Source organism: Bos indicus x Bos taurus, chromosome 10 (genome assembly GCF_003369695.1).
Source record: "Bos indicus x Bos taurus breed Angus x Brahman F1 hybrid chromosome 10, Bos_hybrid_MaternalHap_v2.0, whole genome shotgun sequence".
Classification (NCBI taxonomy): Eukaryota; Metazoa; Chordata; class Mammalia; order Artiodactyla; family Bovidae; genus Bos; species Bos indicus x Bos taurus.
The window spans coordinates 77,044,741-77,063,980 of NC_040085.1; the positions used below are offsets into that span (position 1 = coordinate 77,044,741).

Below are 19,240 nucleotides of genomic sequence, written 5' to 3' on the forward strand. Positions count from 1 at the left end.
GCTTCCTGCTAGTAATAGAGAATGTAGAATGAGACAGTCTATTGAAGAAGTAAGAAAATCTGGACCATATTTTTGAAAGGAAGGGGTCTTTTCCAAGACTAACAGGGCATATCATGTTTGATGCTGGACGCATCCTTAACACTCTCTATCAGAGGACGTCACTTATCCAGTGTTTGCACAGCAATCTGTTTTCAGTAATTGGCTCCTGACAGTGATGTGTTGAGGGCAAGGGGTGTCCAACAGGAAAGCATGGCTAAAATTAGACACAGCCCATCTACCTTTCAGAATAGAAGCGTGCACATTCCCCTGTATCCTCGGTGATCACGCTGATAGGCAGGATAAATACTGTTTTTCATTTCCTCTTTGGTGTTTGAGCCTACAGTCCAGAATATGACAAGCTATTCGTCCTTTTAGGGAGGAAACACTCGTCACTATCTTTGGGGGCCTGTTAATCTCATGGTGGTTTCTCCTTTTGCCTTCTTTTGTTGTCAGTCATTGATCAGCTTGTGTGATAGCATCTAACCTTGGCGTCTTCCAGTCCTCTTTTACTCTTACGCCCTAAAGAAAAGCATCAGAGAAGTTGAGTTTAGTTTTGCTTTTCCAGTGGGAATCCAGGCACATAATCTGTCAGTAAACCCCAGGTAATCTTCACGAGAGAGGACATACTTGACTTAATTTGGATTTGTTTCACTTGATCAGTTAAATAGTCAACTTCTCCCGTTGTCTGTATTGTTACTGATAAGAGGCACACACTTCCCATCTTTTAAAACATTGATGGTATGAAGCATTTCCTGAGTTTTATCTCTGTTTACCATCACCGTGTTGCAGTAATAAAAAGAGATGGTGACAGGCCTGGAAACTGCACGGCCCCCTAAGCAGAAAAGCAATTGGGAAAGTCATCTCAGTATTCTTGGGTAACATGTATCCAATTTCCAGTCCATAATTCAGAAAATAGAATGTTTGGTGCAGGTGGATTAAGGAAGTGTTTGGAAAACAGAAAGCCAGGCATCAAATACCATGATAATATAATGTAGATGTAGAATCACTTGACTCAGTTATGTGACTGGCTTGCTGTTTCTAGCACACCCACTGCCTCATTAAGTACAGCCTGTGCACTGACTCAGAACATTTTTCAGTTCACAGTAGTTCCTCTGTGGTTTTCAGGTTTACCTTGACTCCTAGATTTGGTTTTCAGTTCTTCATTCTGAAAAGAGAATGTCTTTTTTGAAGTAGTACTCCATCTGGGGAATGTATCTCTGATCTAATTGGATGGCAGGAGAAAGTCACAGGTCTTGTCTAGAATGGCATTGCTCTGGAATAAAGTTCAAAAGTGCTGGGCCTCTGAAGCCAAAGCATAGAACGTGGGCTGTCCAATCTAACAGATCTACCAAATCCGAGGGGAGGTACGAAGCACCCCCTGAAAAGTCGGCACCTGGGTTAGCATTGTCTGAATGTGCTGACTCGGCTGCCTGAAGGTCTTAAAGGATTAGCCACATTTTCTGCTTCCAACTGACCATGCAGAAATCATTGAAATCATCATTTAGAAATAACTCTTCTGTTGAAAGTCAAGGTTGCTTGGGAAGAATGTGGCCTTTCAGGGAGGATGGCAGGGCTTCCCACCCACTGGTAGGTTGAGTCACATTCATTTGCGACTCTGGTAAATACGGATGCTTTGTGACTCCAGTTTGTTGATCTTGGCAGAGGGAGCTGGATAATCAGAGCTTTAGCAGACTTCCTTTTCTGGAGGAAAGGGGGGACTCAGCCACCAAATGCACATTGCTCGAGAAACTAAAATCACTGCAAATTAGGGTGTTTGCGTCCTCGGAAGACAGGAACAGCAATTAATGTGGAGATCTCTTGACAGTGCATAAAAGAGCTTGTACCTGGGGCTTGGTGACAAAATCTAAATTACGGTGATTAAGCTCCACTGCACATTTCTGCTGGGCTGTGTTCCTGCTGCCTCTGTCCTCCAGTCTGCCTGTTGATGGCTGTGCAGGTTTTGTGTGGCCCTCCCATGAGAACTGCTTATAATGTAGGTTGGTAATTACAGAGGGTTATTCTATCTGGGTGTCACTGAGAGGAGCTGTACACATTGAAAGCTTTCTACAATTAAAAAGTCTATTAATTGCTCTTAAGTGTTACTGCTAGAATACACATTGTCTATGAAGCTTGAAGCTTGGAAATTTAGGGAGAGCTCTTTTAAAACGAAATTTGTTTTTGTAATGGGTGTTTCACTTACAGGTCTTAAACCACTCAGAAAAATGATCCGTGGTGATCATAGGAAAGGTGAAGATAGTTTCAATTTTAGTATACTCTTATCAGCTGGGTTCACTTTGTCTTAGAGTTCTGGTCTTGGAAGTAGGCAGTGTCTATTTGTGTGGTGACCGAAGACTTCCTTAGTTTACAGAACTCTCATCCTGCTGACCACCGGCCACTGCTGATGGCAGAACTAAGTTCATGACCACGTATTATAAAGCTAAAGGGGAATTCCCTGGCAGTCTAGTGGTTAAGACTCTGTGCTTCCACTGTAGGGGGATTCCATCCCTGGTTGGGGAACTAATATCCCAAATGCTCCACAGTGGGGCAAAAAAAAAAATAATAATAAGTTAAAAACCCCACCTTGGACTTGCACACACATCTCATTTGTAGCATCCTGACCTGACCTGTTTTGAGTGTCCAGACTTCTGTTCCTCACCCCTTATTACCAGCTGTCCTGCTTCCCACAGACCCCCTCAGAGCCCTCACACCAATTAGTATCCACTTATGTGATCACATGGGGTGGGTGGTGTGTCACCCAGAGCCAGACATTCTGGGGTGTGAAGTCAGTGGGCCTTAGGAAGCACTGCTGTTAATAAAACTGCTGCTGCTGCTAAGTCGCTTCAGTCGTGTTCGACTCTGTGCAACCCCATAGACGGCAGCCCACCAGGCTCCCCCGTCCCTGGGATTCTCCAGGCAAGAACACTGGAGTGGGTTGCCATTTCCTTCTCCAATGCATGAAAGTGAAAAGTGAAAGTGAAGTTACTCAGTCGTGTCCAACCCTCAGTGACACCATGGACTGCAGCCTTCCATGCTCCTCCATCCATGGGATTTTCCAGGCAAGAGTACTAGAGTGGGGTGCCATTGCCTTCTCTGGTTAATAAAGCTAGCAGATGCAATAGAATTCCAATAGAGCTGTTCAGAACCCTAAAGGATGATGCCATCAAGGTGTTGCACGCACTATGTCAGCAAATCTGGAAGACCCAGCAGTGGCCACAGGAATACTAGTAAGGTCATGCTTAGCATCTTGCATGTTAGGCTTCAGCATTATGCGAGCCAAGAACTTCCAGATGTCCAAGCGTCCAAGCTGGGTTTAGAAAAGACAGGAATCAGAGATCAAATTGCCAACATTTGCTGAATCATACAGAAAGCAAGGGAATTCCAGAAAAGCATCTGCCGCTGTTTCGTCGACTACACTAAAGCCTTTGACTGTGTGGATCATAACAAACTGTGGAAAGCTCTTAAAGAGGTGGGAATACCAGTCCCTCTTACCTGTCTCCTGAGAAACTGTATGCAGGTCAAGAAGCAACAGTTAGAACCCTGTATGGAACAACTGATTGGTTCAAGATTGAGAAAGGAGGCTGTCTGCGGTCACCCTGTTTGTTTAACCTGTGTGCGGAGCACATCATGAGAAATGCCGGGCTGGGTGAGTTACAAGCTGGAATCAAGATAGGTGGGAGAAACATCAACAATCTCAGATATGCAGATGATACCACTCTAATGAGAGAAAGCGAAGAGGAGCTACAGAGTCTCTTGATGAGGGTGAAGGAGGAATGAAAGAGCCGGGTTAAGACGAAATATTAAAAAACTAAGATCATGGCATCCAGCCCCATTACTGCATTTCAAATAGAAGAGGGACTGGAAGGTTTATTAACTACAAATTCAAAGTTTGTTTGTTTGTTTTAATTGGGGTATAATTGCTTTACAATGTTTTGTTAGTTTCTCCTGTACAACAGAATGAATCAGCTCTTTGTATACATATATTCCCCTGCCTCTTAGACCTCCCTCCCACCCCCCCAATCCCACCCACTTAGGTCATCACAGAGAACTGAGCTCCCTGTGCTATACCACAGCTTCCACCTGCTATCTGTTCTACACGTGGCGGTATATATATGGGCTTCCCAGGTGGCTCAGGGGTAAAGAATCTGCCCTTCAATGCAGGAGACACAGATTCGATCCCTGGGTCAGGAAGATCCCCTGGAGAAAGGGGATGGCAACTCACTCCAGTATTCTTGCCTGGAAATCCCGTTGACAGAGGATCTTGGAGGGCTACAGTCCTTGGGATCGCAAAGAGTCAGATTTGACTGAGCACAACACAGTGTATACATGTCAACCTCATCTGCCAGTTCATCCCACTCTCTCCTTCCCTGCTGTGTCCACGCATACATTATCTACTTCCGTGTCTCTATTCCTGCCCTGGAACTAGAGTCATCTTCCATTTTTCTTGATTCCACATGCATATATTAATATACAATAAATTGTTTTACTCTTTCTGGGTTACTTCATTCTGCATGACCAACTCTAGGTCCATCCAATCTCTACAAATGACCCAATTTCATTTCGCTCCTTTTTACAGCTGAGTAATATTCCATTGTATAAGATGTTTCGTTCAGTCACTCAGTCATGTCCAACTCTTTGTGACCCCATGGACTGCAGCATGCCAGGTCTCCCTGTCAATCACCAACTCCCAGAGTTTACTCAAACTCATGTCTATCAAGTTGGTGATGCCATCCAACCATCTCATCCTCTGTTATCCCCTTCTCCTGCCTTCAGTCTTTCCCAGCATCAGGGTCTTTTCAAACAAGTCAGCTCTTCTCATCAGGTGGCCAAAGAATTGGAGGTTCAGCTTCAGCATCGGTCCTTCCAATGCATATTCAGGACTCTCAAGAATCTCCAACACCACAGTTCAAAAGCACCAATTCTTCAGCACTCATCTTTCTTTATGGTCCAACTCTCACATCCATACATGACTGCTAGAAAAACCATAACTTTGACTAGATAGACCTTTGTCGGCAAAGTAATATCTCTGCTTTTTAATATGCTGTCTAGGTTGATCATAGCTTTTCTTCCAAAGAGCAAGGGTCTTTTAATTTCCTGGCTGCAGTCACCATCTGCAGTGATTTTGGAGCCCAAGAAGAAAAGTCTGCATCTTACTTATTCATTCATCTGTCAGTAGACACAGGTTGTTTCCATGTCCTGGCTGTTGTAAATAGTGCTAGAGTGAACGTTGGGGGATATGTGTCTTTTGAATTATGATTTTCTCAGGGCAAATGCCAGTAGTGCGATTGCTGGGTTATATTTTTAAGTTCTGTTTTTAATTTTTTAAGGAACTCCATCCTGTTCTCTAAAATGGCTGTATCAATTTACATTCCCACCAAAGTGCAGGAGAGTTCCCTTTTCTCCACACCCTTTCCAGCATTTATTGTTTGTAAGTTTTTGACGATGGCCATTCTGACCATTTTGATTTGCATTTCTTTAACGATTAATTGGGCTTCGTATGTGGCTCAGTTGGTAAAGAATCACCTGCGAATGCAAAAGTTTCAGGTTCCGTCCCTGAGTAGGGAAGATCCCTTGGAGGAGGAAATGACAACCCATTCCAGTATGCTTGCCTGGAAAATTCCATAGAAAGAGGAGCCTGACGAGTTACAGTCCGTGGGATTGCAAAGAGTTGGACATGATCGAGCATGAATAAGGAAGGAAAAGTGAATGACGTGGAGCATCTTTTCAAGTACCTCTTGGCCATCTCACATACACATTTTTACTGCCCTCCTGTAAGAGGATTTCTTACCCAGTGTGTTCATGCTAAGCACCTTTGCATAGTATGTGCCGCACTATCCTATGAGCATAAAAGACAGATGCCCAGTGTGACAGCATTATGGATGCTCAGTACATTTTGATGAGCAAATAGGATTAATTTCTTCCTTAGTCTTCCCACTTTTTCCTGATGTCTCAAGGTCCTTACAAATAAACCAGTTTGAAAATACGACAAATCCTAAACTCCTGACTCCTCTGGAAAACGATTACCATGTTCCAAAGCTTATTGTATAGATGTGTCAGTATCTGCCCAGAGCTTCAGTGCTTTTATATGTAAGTACGTATTTAAGAGTGACCATAAAGTCCTTGTATGGCATGAGTTCTTCAGTAAAGTCACTTCTACATAAGATTTTTTATCCTGCAGAATATAACATGGGGATCCTTTATAACAGCTTATCTACAAATATCATTCAAAATCTGGATATAAGTTGGTGTCTTACCTTCCCTAGAGCCAGTGATTAAAGGCCAGGAAAAATGGCTGCCCACAGATGTTAGTACAGTTTAATTTCATGAATGGGTCTTTTCTTCTGGTTGACCTAATAAGTTAACTATTCATGCCAGAAAGGGTGTATGTTTCTTGAGAGTAAGGTAAAGAAGGACTTTTTATATTCAGTTTACATGGAAGATTAAGAAATGCCTCAGATTACCCTAGCATAGTAACAATCTATGTATGAGTGCCTGTGTGTAATGTGTTCGAGCTTACGAGTTTAAATTTTGTTCTCTGCCTTCTTTGAAACCCTGGGTGAAAAATGGGCCTTCCTTCTTTGTTTAGAGATTATTCTGTTGTCTTTATCTGTAATGTTTCCCTCTTAAATCTCTTCTGCCTGGAATCTTTTTAAATTACTAACAATTAATGTCTCCTACATTTTTTTCTTAGAGTCAGACTGAATTATTTTTCTAAGTTTAACAGACTTAGACTTTAACATGAAGCCTGTAAAATTCCCCAGGACTCCTCTCCAACAGGTAGTTGGCTCTACTTATCATGTTTATGAATCGTTTTCTTTGATAATTGTTGCTTTACGGTCCCACACACTGTGAACATCAGGGTTCTATTTTATTTTGCTTTGACACATCAGAACTCCAGGTGATCTGGCCTGTCTTGCCCCATTTCCATTTCTTATGAAAGCTTATGAGAGTGGGTGATTATTTTAGCCAGAACATTGGTAATATTTGGCTTACCTCAAAGACTGTGAAAATCAGAACTACTGTGGCTGAAATTTCAACATTGAGAAAATGAGAGCTCTCATCAAGCCCCAGATATCAGATTTCTTGATGCAGAGGTCATTCTTAGCAAGGAGAGAAATTCCATAATCTTTCAGAGTAATTTGTCAGTCCCCTCACTCGTCAAAATTTTGTCCTATATCTGCCTATCTGAAATTCCTCTGGCTGAAGGTTTTTCTGAGCTGTCTTTTCTAAAGATGAAGATTTTTCAAATCTTAGATTATGAAACATATCTGTGCCAATAAGAGACAGTTTGAAAATAATGTAACACCATATATCTGGTAATAGCCCTTCACCTCCAGGCAAGTCCAAAGAGAAATGTAGGGGAAATAGATTTGGATCCTGAGATTCAGGTTCAAGGCTCAGTTCTGTCATTGACCAGCCACAGGGCCTTTGGCAGTCCTGTTTCACCAAGCTTGTCCCTTAGATGTGTATGCTCATTTGCTCAGTCATGTTTGACTCTTCATGACTTCCATGGACAGCAGCCTGCCAGGCTCCTCTGTTCATGGGATTTTACAGGCAAGAATACTGGAGTGGGTTTCCATTCCCTTCTCCAGGGACTCTTCCCAACCCAGGGATTGAGCCCATATCTCTTGGGACTCCTGAACTGGCAGGCAGACTCTTTACCACTACTGCCACCTATCTGTAACTAATTAATACCTAGTCCATCCCATGGACGGAGGAGCCTGGTGGGCTGCAGTCCATGGCGTCGCTAGGAGTTGGACACGACTGAGTGACTTCACTTTCAGTTTTCACTTTCATACATTGGAGAAGGAAATGGCAACCCACTCCAGTGTTCTTGCCTGGAGAATCCCAGGGACGGGGAAGCCTGGTGGGCTGGCGTCTCTGAGATCACACAGAGTCGGACACGACTGAAGCGACTTAGCAGCAGCAGCAGCCCCTTACTAAATGGCTGTTTCTGTGTTTGTTGAGGGTTTAAAAAAAAGAAAAAGGTTATCAAAGGTATTGCAAACTGTAGATGTACTTTTAAGACAAAAGGTTTTCTGCCATTTCCTTCTTAAAGAGCTTTCTATCACTGAGTGTACTTATCTTGCTACTTTTCCTTCAGTAAACATGTATCTCCCAAGAAACTTTGCTCCTCGAGTTTCCTGCTTTTTCTTTATCCTTTTTAGATGCCAATTCTGGACATGACACTTTTCTCAGCTATGCCTAATAAAATAATAATATTCATAGTTACATTTTATTAGCTCCCTATTCAGAGAAGGCGATGGCACCCCACTCCAGTACTCTTGCCTGGAAAATCCCATGGACGGAGGAGCCTGGTGGGCTGCAGTCCATGGGGTCGCTAAGAGTCAGACACGACTGAGCGACTTCACTTTCACTTTTCACTTTCATGCATTGGAGAAGGAAATGGCAACCCACTTCAGTGTTCATGCCTGGAGAATCCCAGGGACGGGGGAGCCTGGTGGGCTGACGTCTATGGGGTTGCACAGAGTTGGACATGACTGACGTGACCGAGCAGCTCCCTATTAACTAGCTCAGCATTGTAGACTTATTCAGCTTGAGGTCCACCATGACCCCTGAGGTCTCTTCTGCTGGGCAGGCCTAACCAGTCATTTCCCAATGCCTTATGTGTCCATGTGTTCTTGCCCTTATTTACTGCTGCTGCTAAGTCACTTCAGTTGTGTCCGACTCTGTGCGACCCCATAGACGGCGGCCCACCAAGCTTCCCCGTCCCTGGGATTCTCCAGGTAAGAACACTGGAGTGAGTTGCCATTTCCTTCTCCAATGGATGAAAGTGAAAAGTGAAAGTGAAGTTGCTCAGTCGTGTCCGACTCTTAGCGACCCCATGGACTGCAGCCTACCAGGCTCCTCCGCCATGGGATTTTCCAGGCAACAGTACTGGAGTGGGGTGCCATTGCCGTCTCTGCCTTATTCACTATCTCCCTCCTATACGTGAACAGTTTTCTTTACAGCAGTCACTTGGATATCCCCTTTGCCAGCTTCATCATTCCTGCTGCACTTCTTTTCCCCTCAGTCCTTTATAATTAGTGTCTTCAGAGCCCTCCTAAAGTGCAGAGCCAGTATCAGACAGAATTGGCTAGTGCTGCACCCAGTGAGGGGAGTCCTCCCTAATCATTATCCTCCACATTATCTGTCACCCAAAAGATTGTTTGTTATCTGTGCAAGTAATCACAGGAAACCTGATCAGCTTCCAGCCTTTGGGCAGATCTTGCCACAGCCGCTTGACAAGTGACTAATTGCTGCTCTTCCCCTCCTGAAAATACCTTCCAAGGCTCTATAAAATCCACCCCTCTCTGTCATGCGTGGATAGTAGGGGACTCCAAGTGTTTTCTTCGGCAGCTCTCAGTGGTACAGAGTGGGGGGCAGATGTTTTCTGTAGGAGGTGGTGGCCTCGTTCATGACCCAGAAATCGCAGAACTGTTTCCCAGGCCCTCTTAGCTTCACCAGTTGGGGCGTTGACTCCTAATCTGCAGGGTACCCTGTCCTGTGGGGATCATCCCTTCCCAAGATCAACAAGCGGATGTTGCTCCTCCTCTGCAGAGTGGCAGCCACCGTAACTATCGCCCCTTTGGAAACGAGTCATCTAGCATTGTCTCCTGTCAAGTTTGACCGCAGCTGGGAATGTGAATAGTCAGGTTGCAGCACATTTGTTCATGGTTTCCTTTGAGCAGCTGGTCAAGATGAGAAGTTTGGACAGATTCAGACTCAGATTCTCCGACACCCCGTTGCCTCTTCTCCTCTCTTTATGAGACGAATCTTGCATGTGTGTGTCCTCTCTTTTGTTTCAAAATTCATGTCCTGTGCACACTAGTTCATGGTAGCACTGTTTACACCAGCCAAGATGTGAGGCAACCTAAATGTCCACTGACAGAGGCATGCATAAAGATGTGGTATATTACACAATTGGATATTACTCAGCCATAAAAAGAAAATGAAATGATGCCATTTGCAGCAACATGGATGGACCCATGATCGTACTAAGTGAAGTCAGTCTGACAGAGAAAGACAGATATTATATGACATCACTTATATGTGCAATCTTTAAAAATACTACTAGTGAACTTACTTATAAAACAGAAAGAGACTCACAGACAAGAAAATAATATTATAGTTACCAAAGGGGAAAGGATGGGGAGGGATAAGTTAGGAGTTTGGGATTAATTCACTACTATATATAAGCTAGATAAACAAGGACATTCTATATAGACAGGGAACTCTAGTCAATATCTTGTAATACCCTATAGTGTAAAAGAACCTGAGAAAGGAGATGCATATGTATATGAATCACTTTGATGGACACTTGAACTAACACAGCATTTTAAATCAACTATATCAATTGAAAAAAAATTTTTTTAATTCATGTCCTGGAATGACCAAATAAATCAAATGTTGGTTCATTTTTAAGAAAGGGAAAATGCCCTATACTTCATGTAAGAAAGAAAGCTAGTGTCTCTTCATGTGTAATCCAAGAGCACCCTAACTAAATTCTTGGGCTTCTCTGATAGCTCAGTTGGTAAAGAATCCACTTGCAGTGCAGGAGACTGCAGTTTGATTTCTGGGTCAGAAAGATCTGCTGGAGAGTGGATAGGCCACCCACTCCAGTATTCTTGAGCTTCCCTTGTGGCTCAGCTGGTAAAGAATCCGCCTGCAGTGCGAGAGACCTGGGTTTGATCCCTGGGTTGGGAAGATCCCCTGGAAAAGGGAAAGGCTACTCACTCCAGTATTCTGGCCTGGTGAATTCCTTGAACTCTATAGTCCATAGGGTTGCAAAGAGTCGGACACAACTGAGTGACTTTCATTTTCACTTTTTCCAGTTTAGCTATACACACAGCTAGACTCAAGTTTTTCTACAGACAGAAAAATAGTAGATACTGCACTTACCACTTTTCTCTTTTTATTCCATATTATTGGCGCATTACCTTCTTACACAGTTCCTGGGGAGAGATCTAATTTGCCATGGGTACAACTAGATTGCAGCATACTGAATTAATACGAAATCTCCAGGAAAATGAAACAGCTCGGCCACACAGTTCCACTTTGAAAGTATGAAGCTGACGGCTTCATTTCAGTTGTTTGTAATTAAAGCCACTTTACAGATTACTTGGGGAAGTGTATGGAGGCAGGTCCCTCTGAGTGGTTCAAGGCCAGGAGGTTTGGTCGACTTCAAAGGAGTCCCACCAACCCCTCCCCACCCCACCCCCACACACACACAGCTGGGCCTGGAGAGGGGACCACAGATGAGGGAGGAGACAACCCATTGTAGAGTAGGAAGAGAACTGTGGGCTAATGGACTTGTTCTTTAGCTCTTTGGAACATGGGTGTCCTTTGGGGGTTGTTAAAATACGCATTTCTGGGGTTCAGTGAGATGGGACATGAGCCAAGGAATCATTATTAATATCCACACTTGCAGAGGGCCAAAGTTCACGGCTGCAGAAACACTATTTGGGTGCCTTTCCCCTCTTGATCTTGACTGTGTGAAGCTGGATTTTGATGAAGTCATAATAATATGATAATTCAGCTGGATTCGAGCAGTTCTCAATGGGGGTGCACACTTCGGGGAGATTTTTGCCAACAAACACAACTCAGGCATCATCCCAATTCTGTTATATTAAATCTTTGGAATTAGGGCCTCAGTTCAGTTCAGACACTCTGTTGTGTCCGACTCTTTGTGACCCCATGGACTGCAGCAAGCCAGGCTTCCCTGTCCATCACCAACTCCCAGAGCTTAGACTCATGTCCATTGAGTAGGTGATACCTTCCAACCATCTTATCTTCTGTCATCCCCTTCTCCTCCTGCCTTGAATCTTTCCCAGCATCAGGGTGTTTTCCAATGAGTCAGGTCTTTGCGTCAGGTAACCAAAGAACTGGAGTTTCAGCTTCAACATCAGTCCTTCCAATGAATATTCAGGACTGGTTTCCTTTAGGATGGACTGGTTGGATCTCCTTGCTGTCCAGGGGACTCTCAAGAGTCTTCTTGAACACCACAGTTCAAAAGCGTCAATTCTTCGGTGCTCAGCTTTCTTTATAGTCCAACTTTTACAAACATACATGACTACTGGAAAAACCAATGTTTTGCCTTGATGAACCTCTGTTGGCAAAGTAATGTCTCTGCTTTTTAATATGCTGTCTAGGTTGGTCATAACTTTACTTCCAAGGAGCAAGGGTTTTTTAATTTCATGGCTGCAGTCACCATCTACAGTCATTTTGGAGCCCAAGAAAATAAAGTCTGTCACTGTTTCCATTGTTTCCCCATCTACTTGCCATGAAGTGATGGGACCAGATGCCATGATCTTCGTTTTCTGAATGTTGAGTTTTAAGCCAACTTTTTCACTCTCCTCTTTCACTTTCATCAAGAGACTCTTTATTTCTTCTTCCCTTTCTGCCATAAGGGTGGTGTCATCTGCATATCTGAGGTTATTGATGTTTCTCCCAGCAATCTTGATTCCAGCTTGTGCTTCATCCAGTCCAGCATTTCTCATGATGTACTCTGCGTAAAAGTTAAATAAGCAAAGTGACAATATATAGCCTTGACGTACTCCTTTCCCGATTTGGAACCAGTCTGTTGTTCTATGTCCAGTTCTAACTGTTGCTTCTTGATCTGCATAGATTTCTCAGGAGGCAGGTCAGATGGTCTGGTATTCCCATGTCTTGAAGAATTTTCCACAGTTTGCTGTGAATTAAGGCCTAAGAATGTGTATTTTTAAGGCTTCCAAGCGATCCTCCTGTGATGACGAATTAGAGGACAAATGAACTAAAGTGCTCGCCTTCATGCTGTGAGTTGTACGTAGTTAAGGAAGAACTACCAGTGCATCGGTTGTTTTTGCTTTTACCGTTGTTCCCAGATCTAATCAATTGTAAAGTAGGGCAGGCCCTGATTATAACCATTAGTGAACAAAAGTGTGCTGGCAGTTCACACCTGGGAGCTGGTGTCAGTTGTCCTGTTCACAAATAAAACCAGTAATCAGGGCCTGTGGTCCCAAATAAAACCAGTAATCAGGGTCTATGGATAATTAAGCTGTTATCCTTTTAATAATACACTTATAAACAGATACATACTCTGTAGAATAAAAATAAAGCAACATCTAGTTTTAAATAGTAAGTAATATACACTATCTTTATGCAAAAATATCCCATGTATTTAAAACGGGTGGCTAATTTGTGGTTTATTCAACAGTTTCCTTAAACAAATATTGAGTACCTATAATGGTCAGGGACTATTCCCCAAACAGATATAATAGTGAACAAATGAAACAAAAATGTCAGCCCTCGTGGAATTTACATTTAAACAGGGGCAGACTGTCCTGACCCTGTCCACTTGTGAATGGCTATAAGAAGAATGAACACATCCTGTCCCCAAGGCTGGCCATTCCAGGAGATTTGTAAGATTAATGATCTTTTTACTTTACTTCCTCACACCCCGACCTCTATTCTGTAAAAGACACTGGCATCCAGACTCCAATAAGACACTTTTTTTTGAGACACTAGTCTGCCATCTTTGCAGTCAGGCAGACTATAAACAAGATAAAGAAATTAAATATATAGTGTGCTCTGTAGATACTAAAGAGAATCCCTCTGTGCGATTAGTATTTTACTGGGAGTCTATTGCATTCTGGCATTGTTAAATATATTTACAAAGATATCCCTGCCTTCAAAGAGTTTATCATCTAGTACAGCAACTTATTAAATGCTTCTCAGAGAGATTATGATCGTAATTTAGTTTATAGTGCAGGACAGAGCTCCAGAAACTGTATGTGCTGTACACATTACTCTTGCCTTTGAAGTCCCTTAGCCTTTTCTATAACACTCCCGTTTATGCAATACATTCATTATGGCTAAAAACGGCATAGCTGTGTCATGAAACATGGGGGAAAGATGTATAAATTAACAGACTGTGCAATTTGCATTCTTTTGCCACGGCTCATTATTTCTATTTCGACCATACATTTAGTCTTTGAAAGCCCCAGGGTTTTGAATACCGATGTTATCACATCAACATACTTGTTGCTGAGAAACATAAAATAAGGGCAATCAAATGTACCTGTGGTATAATGGTTTTCAGGGTATGAAATCAGGGCTGCCACATCATCCTGGGAACAAGTTAGAAGTACAAATTCTCGAGTCCCCCACCCCACCCAAGCTCCCGAGTCAGAATCTCTGCAGTGAGGCCCTCAGCCTGTATCTTAACATGGTGATGAGGAAGAATGGCTCAAGTCATTCAAACACGTCACTCACTGGTGGATACTGATCAAAGCAGGTGAAGCAAGTGCGTGATTATCCAAGGTGAGTGCACTAGATCCTGATTTCATGGTTTTGCACTTTTTTGGAATATGCTTCAGACAGTAACCAGGGTTGAGGCTTGAGACATCTCCACATCTGGGTTATGAATATATATGAGGTGGGTATAGTCAGGTGTATATAAAGTCGGGCTTCCCTTGTGGCTCAGCTGGTAAAGAATCTGCCTGCATTGTGGGAGACGTGGGTTCGATCCCTAGGTTGGGAAGATCCCCTGGAGAAGGGAAAGGCTACCCACTTTAGTATTCTGGCCTGGAGAATTCCATGGACTGTATAGCCCTTGGGGTCGCAAAGAGTTAGACACGACTGAGTGACTTTGGTGTTCACTGTCATGGTCAGGTGAAAGAAATCTGCTAACCAAAGATTAGATCTTATCACTAGGTAACTAACAGATAGTGGCACACCTGTCACATGACTTTACAGGACCCCAAAGTGGTGTTGGAGAAGACTCTTGAGAGTCCCTTGGACTGCAAGGATATCCAACCAGTCCATTCTCAAGGAGATCAGCCCTGGGATTTCTTTGGAAGGAATGATGCTAAAGCTGAAACTCCAATACTTTGGCCACCTCATGCAAAGAGTTGACTCATTGGAAAAGACTCTGATGCTGGGAGGGATTGGGGCAGGAGGAGAAGGGGACGACAGAGGATGAGATGGCTAGATGGCATCACTGACTCTATGGACATGAGTCTGAGTGAACTCCGGGAGTCGGTGATGGACAGGGAGGCCTGGTGTGCTGCGATTCATGGGGTCACAAAGAGTCGGACACGACTGAGCGACTGAACAGAACTGAAAGGCTATGTTCTCTTACTATTTCAGAAACTTCTCAGTGTTGATGCTCCCTATGTGGATAATGCATTTGCAGTTAACCTAGATTTCTGGTGTTATTATCTATGGGTTTGCCTGCCTATATCTTTATGTGTCTTTCACCATCCCCTTGTTTCATCTTTCCACTTTGTCTCTTTTGCATAACAGAGTCCTATTCTTACTATTCTGTTCTCACTGGCTTAATATACTGCGCTTGTGGAAGAGTTCTGCATTTCTTTAATTCTTAAAGCAGACAAATGGAGTATTATTAAGAGGTAAAAACTAAATGAGATTGCATTGCTTTTAAAGTTATGTTGCCCTTGGAGGTTTTATGAAGGGTCTTCTCTTTCCCCTTCTCCCTAAATAGAAAAATCTTTGGGGGAAAAATTGTTAGAAGGATTATTAGAGTATGGCTAGGCTTATTGAATTAGTTACAACATTGCTTGGCCAGGAGGCACTTAGGACCTTAGCTTCCGGACCAGGAATCGAACCCACACTCCCTGCACTGGAAGGTGGAGTCCTGACCACAGGACTATTGGTAGTCCTTCCTTGGGGAAGTCCCCTTCATTACTCATTTTTAAGATGATATTTTTTGTAAAGTTTGGACCTGGTTCCTCCTTTTTAGTTGCAGAAATAAAGGAGATGGTTATATTTAATCGGATGTTTTAAGGCCCAGTTAGTGTGGAAAACCCTTGAGATCACCTTTGCCCTGTATCCTGTCCACCCCCCTACCCCAGCTGTGTCCTGCTGTCTCCAGTCTGTTGCAGAGCCTCAGGGACTGATTTAGCCTTCTCCTTTCAAGTCATCTATTTTTGCTTTGTTTTTGTGGACGTGTTTTCATTAAAGTGTAACAGACATACAGAAAAAGGCACAGACCATTAGTGTACATCAGAGTGGGTTTTCCCAAAGTGCACTTACCCATGTCATCACTACCCAGATCGAGAACTTGTTGGAACTTGACCAGCATCCAGACACCCTCCCTCCCACATGTCCCCCTCCCCAGCACCTCCCCTTCCTCCCCAACTGAACACAACACTGAATCCTAAAGTCACACACTCACTCTGCCTATCTGGGGGCTTCATGTCAGTGAAATCATCCCATATGTATTATTCTGTGTCTGGTGTCTTTAAGTCAACATTACGTTGCTGAGATTTGTCTGCGTTGCAGAGTGTTCATTTATTTTCATGGCTGTATTATATATCCATTGTGAGCACACACCAGTTTGTTTATCCATTCTGTTATTGAGCGTTTGGAGTATTTCTGCTTTGAGGATGTTACAGGTTCTTGTACATGTCCTCTGATACATGTATGTATGTACTTCTTTTCAGTATATACCTATGAGCGGAATGGCTAGCGTAGGATTTACATATACTCAGCTTCAGCAGAGGCTGTGAACCGGTTTCCCAAAGTGGTTGTAACAAGTACCTCCTGCAGTATGAGAGTGTGCTGGTTGCTTCACATCCTTTCTAGCATTTGATACTGTCTTTTTAATTTTAGCCACTCTAGTAGGTGATCCCTCTTTGTGGAGTTAATTTATATTTTTCTGATAACTGATGATGTTAAGTGCCCATATTTAATGGCTTTGAGATATCTTGTGAAATTCCTTTTCAGATCTTTGCCCATTTTTCTGTTGGTTTGTCTCTCATTAATTTTTAGGAGTTAATTATGTATGGATAAGAGCCCACTATTGGATATGTGTTTTATGTATATTCTCCTGCTCTGTGTCTTTGGATGAATAGAAGTTCTTAATTTTAATGAGTTTCAATCATTTCATTTATGATCCTGTTAAAGAAACCTCTGACTCTGTCATAAGGATATTCTTCCATGGTACAGTCTAGAATCTTTGGATATACATTTAAATATATGTCCAATTGGAATTGATTTTTATGCAAGTTTTGAGGTGAAGTTCAGGAATCATTTTCATATATGCATGTGTGTGTATATCACACACATATATGAAAATAAATATATGTGTATATGTGTGTGTATATGCACACACTATATATATATATATAAAATCTCTGGACCATTAGGGTTTTACTTTTTATTGTATTTTTTTTTTTTTTTTTTTGGTTTTTGCTTAGTTTTTATAGTGAAATTTTTATTTTAGAGTCATTTTTAATTTGCAGTCAAGTTGCCAAGAGAGTCCAAAGAATTTTCATGTACCCTCCTCTGCCCATTTTCCCCTGTTCTCATTATCTTACATCGCTATCATACATTTGTCACAGCTAAGGAGTCACTGTCAATGCATTCTTATTAACCAAAGTCCATGCTTTATTCAGAGCAGGACCATTAGGTTTTGACCAGTGCAAGTGCTGTTGAGGAATGCTTTGACACAACATCCTGTTAACTAAACCTTCAGTAACCAGCTCCACTGGAGTGACTTGTCTTAGATCTCAGCCTAAGTTGAATAACTCAGCCGGGATCAAGAGATATGAATGTAGGTCCCATGAGAGCACTAGGAAGGAACTATGGAAATCCTGCAGTCAAAGGCCCTCCAGATCTGATATCTGGAGAAGGAAATGGCACCCCACCCCAGTACTCTTGTCTGGAGAATCCCATGGACGGAGGAGCCTGGTAGGCCACAGTCCATGGGGTCACGAAGAGTCGGACATGACTGAGAGACTTCACTTTCACTTTTCACTGTCATGCATTGGAGAAGGAAATGGCAACCCACTCCAGTATTCTTGCCTGGAGAATCCCAGGGACAGGGGAGCCTGGTGGGCTGCCGTCTATGGGGTTGCACAGAGTAGGACACGACTAAAGCGACTTAGCAGCAGCAGCAGCAGGTCTGACATCACCTTAAACTTTTCATCTCCAGTTTTGAAAATCCTGCCTGAGTTTTAGAAGTACAATAAGCAGTCTTCTCCTTGAGTCCTTCAGAACTTGAATTTTGTAACTTCTAACCAAAGTTTAAAATATACCGATGATGAGCAGCTTTTCATTTTTAGTCATCACGCCTAATATTACATCCCTAGGATTTATCTATCTTATAACTAGAAGTTTGTACCTTTTGAACGCTAACCATTTCACCCACCACTCTCCAGCCTCTGCCTTTGACACCCACTGTTTCTAGGAGTTTGGTTTTCTAATTTTTAGAGCAACCTCCATAGTGTTTTCCCAGTGTCTGCACCAATCCAAATCGCTGCCAACAGCAGTGTCATGCACAAGGGTTCCCTTTTCTCCAGATCCGCGCTCAGTCTTGTCATTTCTTAGCTTGCTGATGATGATAGCCATTCTCACAGGTGTGAGTTCTCATTACAGTTCAGGTTTGCATTTCCTTGACGGTTAGTGACGCTGAGCATCTTTTCCTATACCTGTTGGCCATCTGTATGTCTTCTTTGGAAAACTGTCTGTTCAAATTTTCTTCTCATTTTTTAAAAATTCAGATTGTTTCCTTTTTTTGTTCTTGAGTTGTATAAGTTCTTTATATTTTTTTGGATATTAACCCCTTAGATATTAACCCCCATCAGATACATGATTTGCAAATATTTTCTCCTGTTCAGTAGGTTGCTTTTTCACTCTGTGGGTGATTTCCTTTGCTGCCCAGAAGCTTTTTGGTTTGATGTAGTCTGTCTTGTTTAGTTTGGCTTTTGTTGCCTTTGATTTTTGTGTCCGATTCAAAAAATGACTATCAGGAAGCTTACTGCCCATGTTTTCTTCTAGGAGTTTTACTGTTTCGGGTCCTGCATTCAAGTCTTTAATCCATTGTGAGTTAACTTTGTGTGATGTAAAGTGGGGGTATGGTCTAATCTGATAAACAGCTTTTTAGAGTGTGTTACTACCAGGTGCCGTGGGGAAGGAGACCTCAGGATGCCCCTTTGGCCTTGGGCGTGAGCACATGGAGAGCTCCGTGTCTGGCTCAGTCTTCTCTCCCCTCTTGAGCTCAGGCTTCGGGAATGTCACTGTGCCCCTGAGTTCTGAGGAAGGGAGGACAGGGAGCTCTTGATACTGCCAGGCCTGTTATTGCCAGCTCCCCCCGACCGCCCCCACACACACACACACATGCCTCTGCGAGACTTCTCTGTACCACACTTCAGCGGTGCTGGTGTACTTCAGAGTGTCCCTGACAGTCTTAACTATTTTT

The 19,240-nt window shown here is 42.9% G+C and overlaps 1 protein-coding gene across 10 annotated transcripts in view; it reads left to right on the forward strand.

Moving 5' to 3' along the window:
- The window catches only part of SIPA1L1 (signal induced proliferation associated 1 like 1), a 520,426-nt gene that overhangs the window by 483,505 nt on the left and 17,681 nt on the right, over nt 1-19,240 (forward strand). The window lies entirely within an intron of this gene.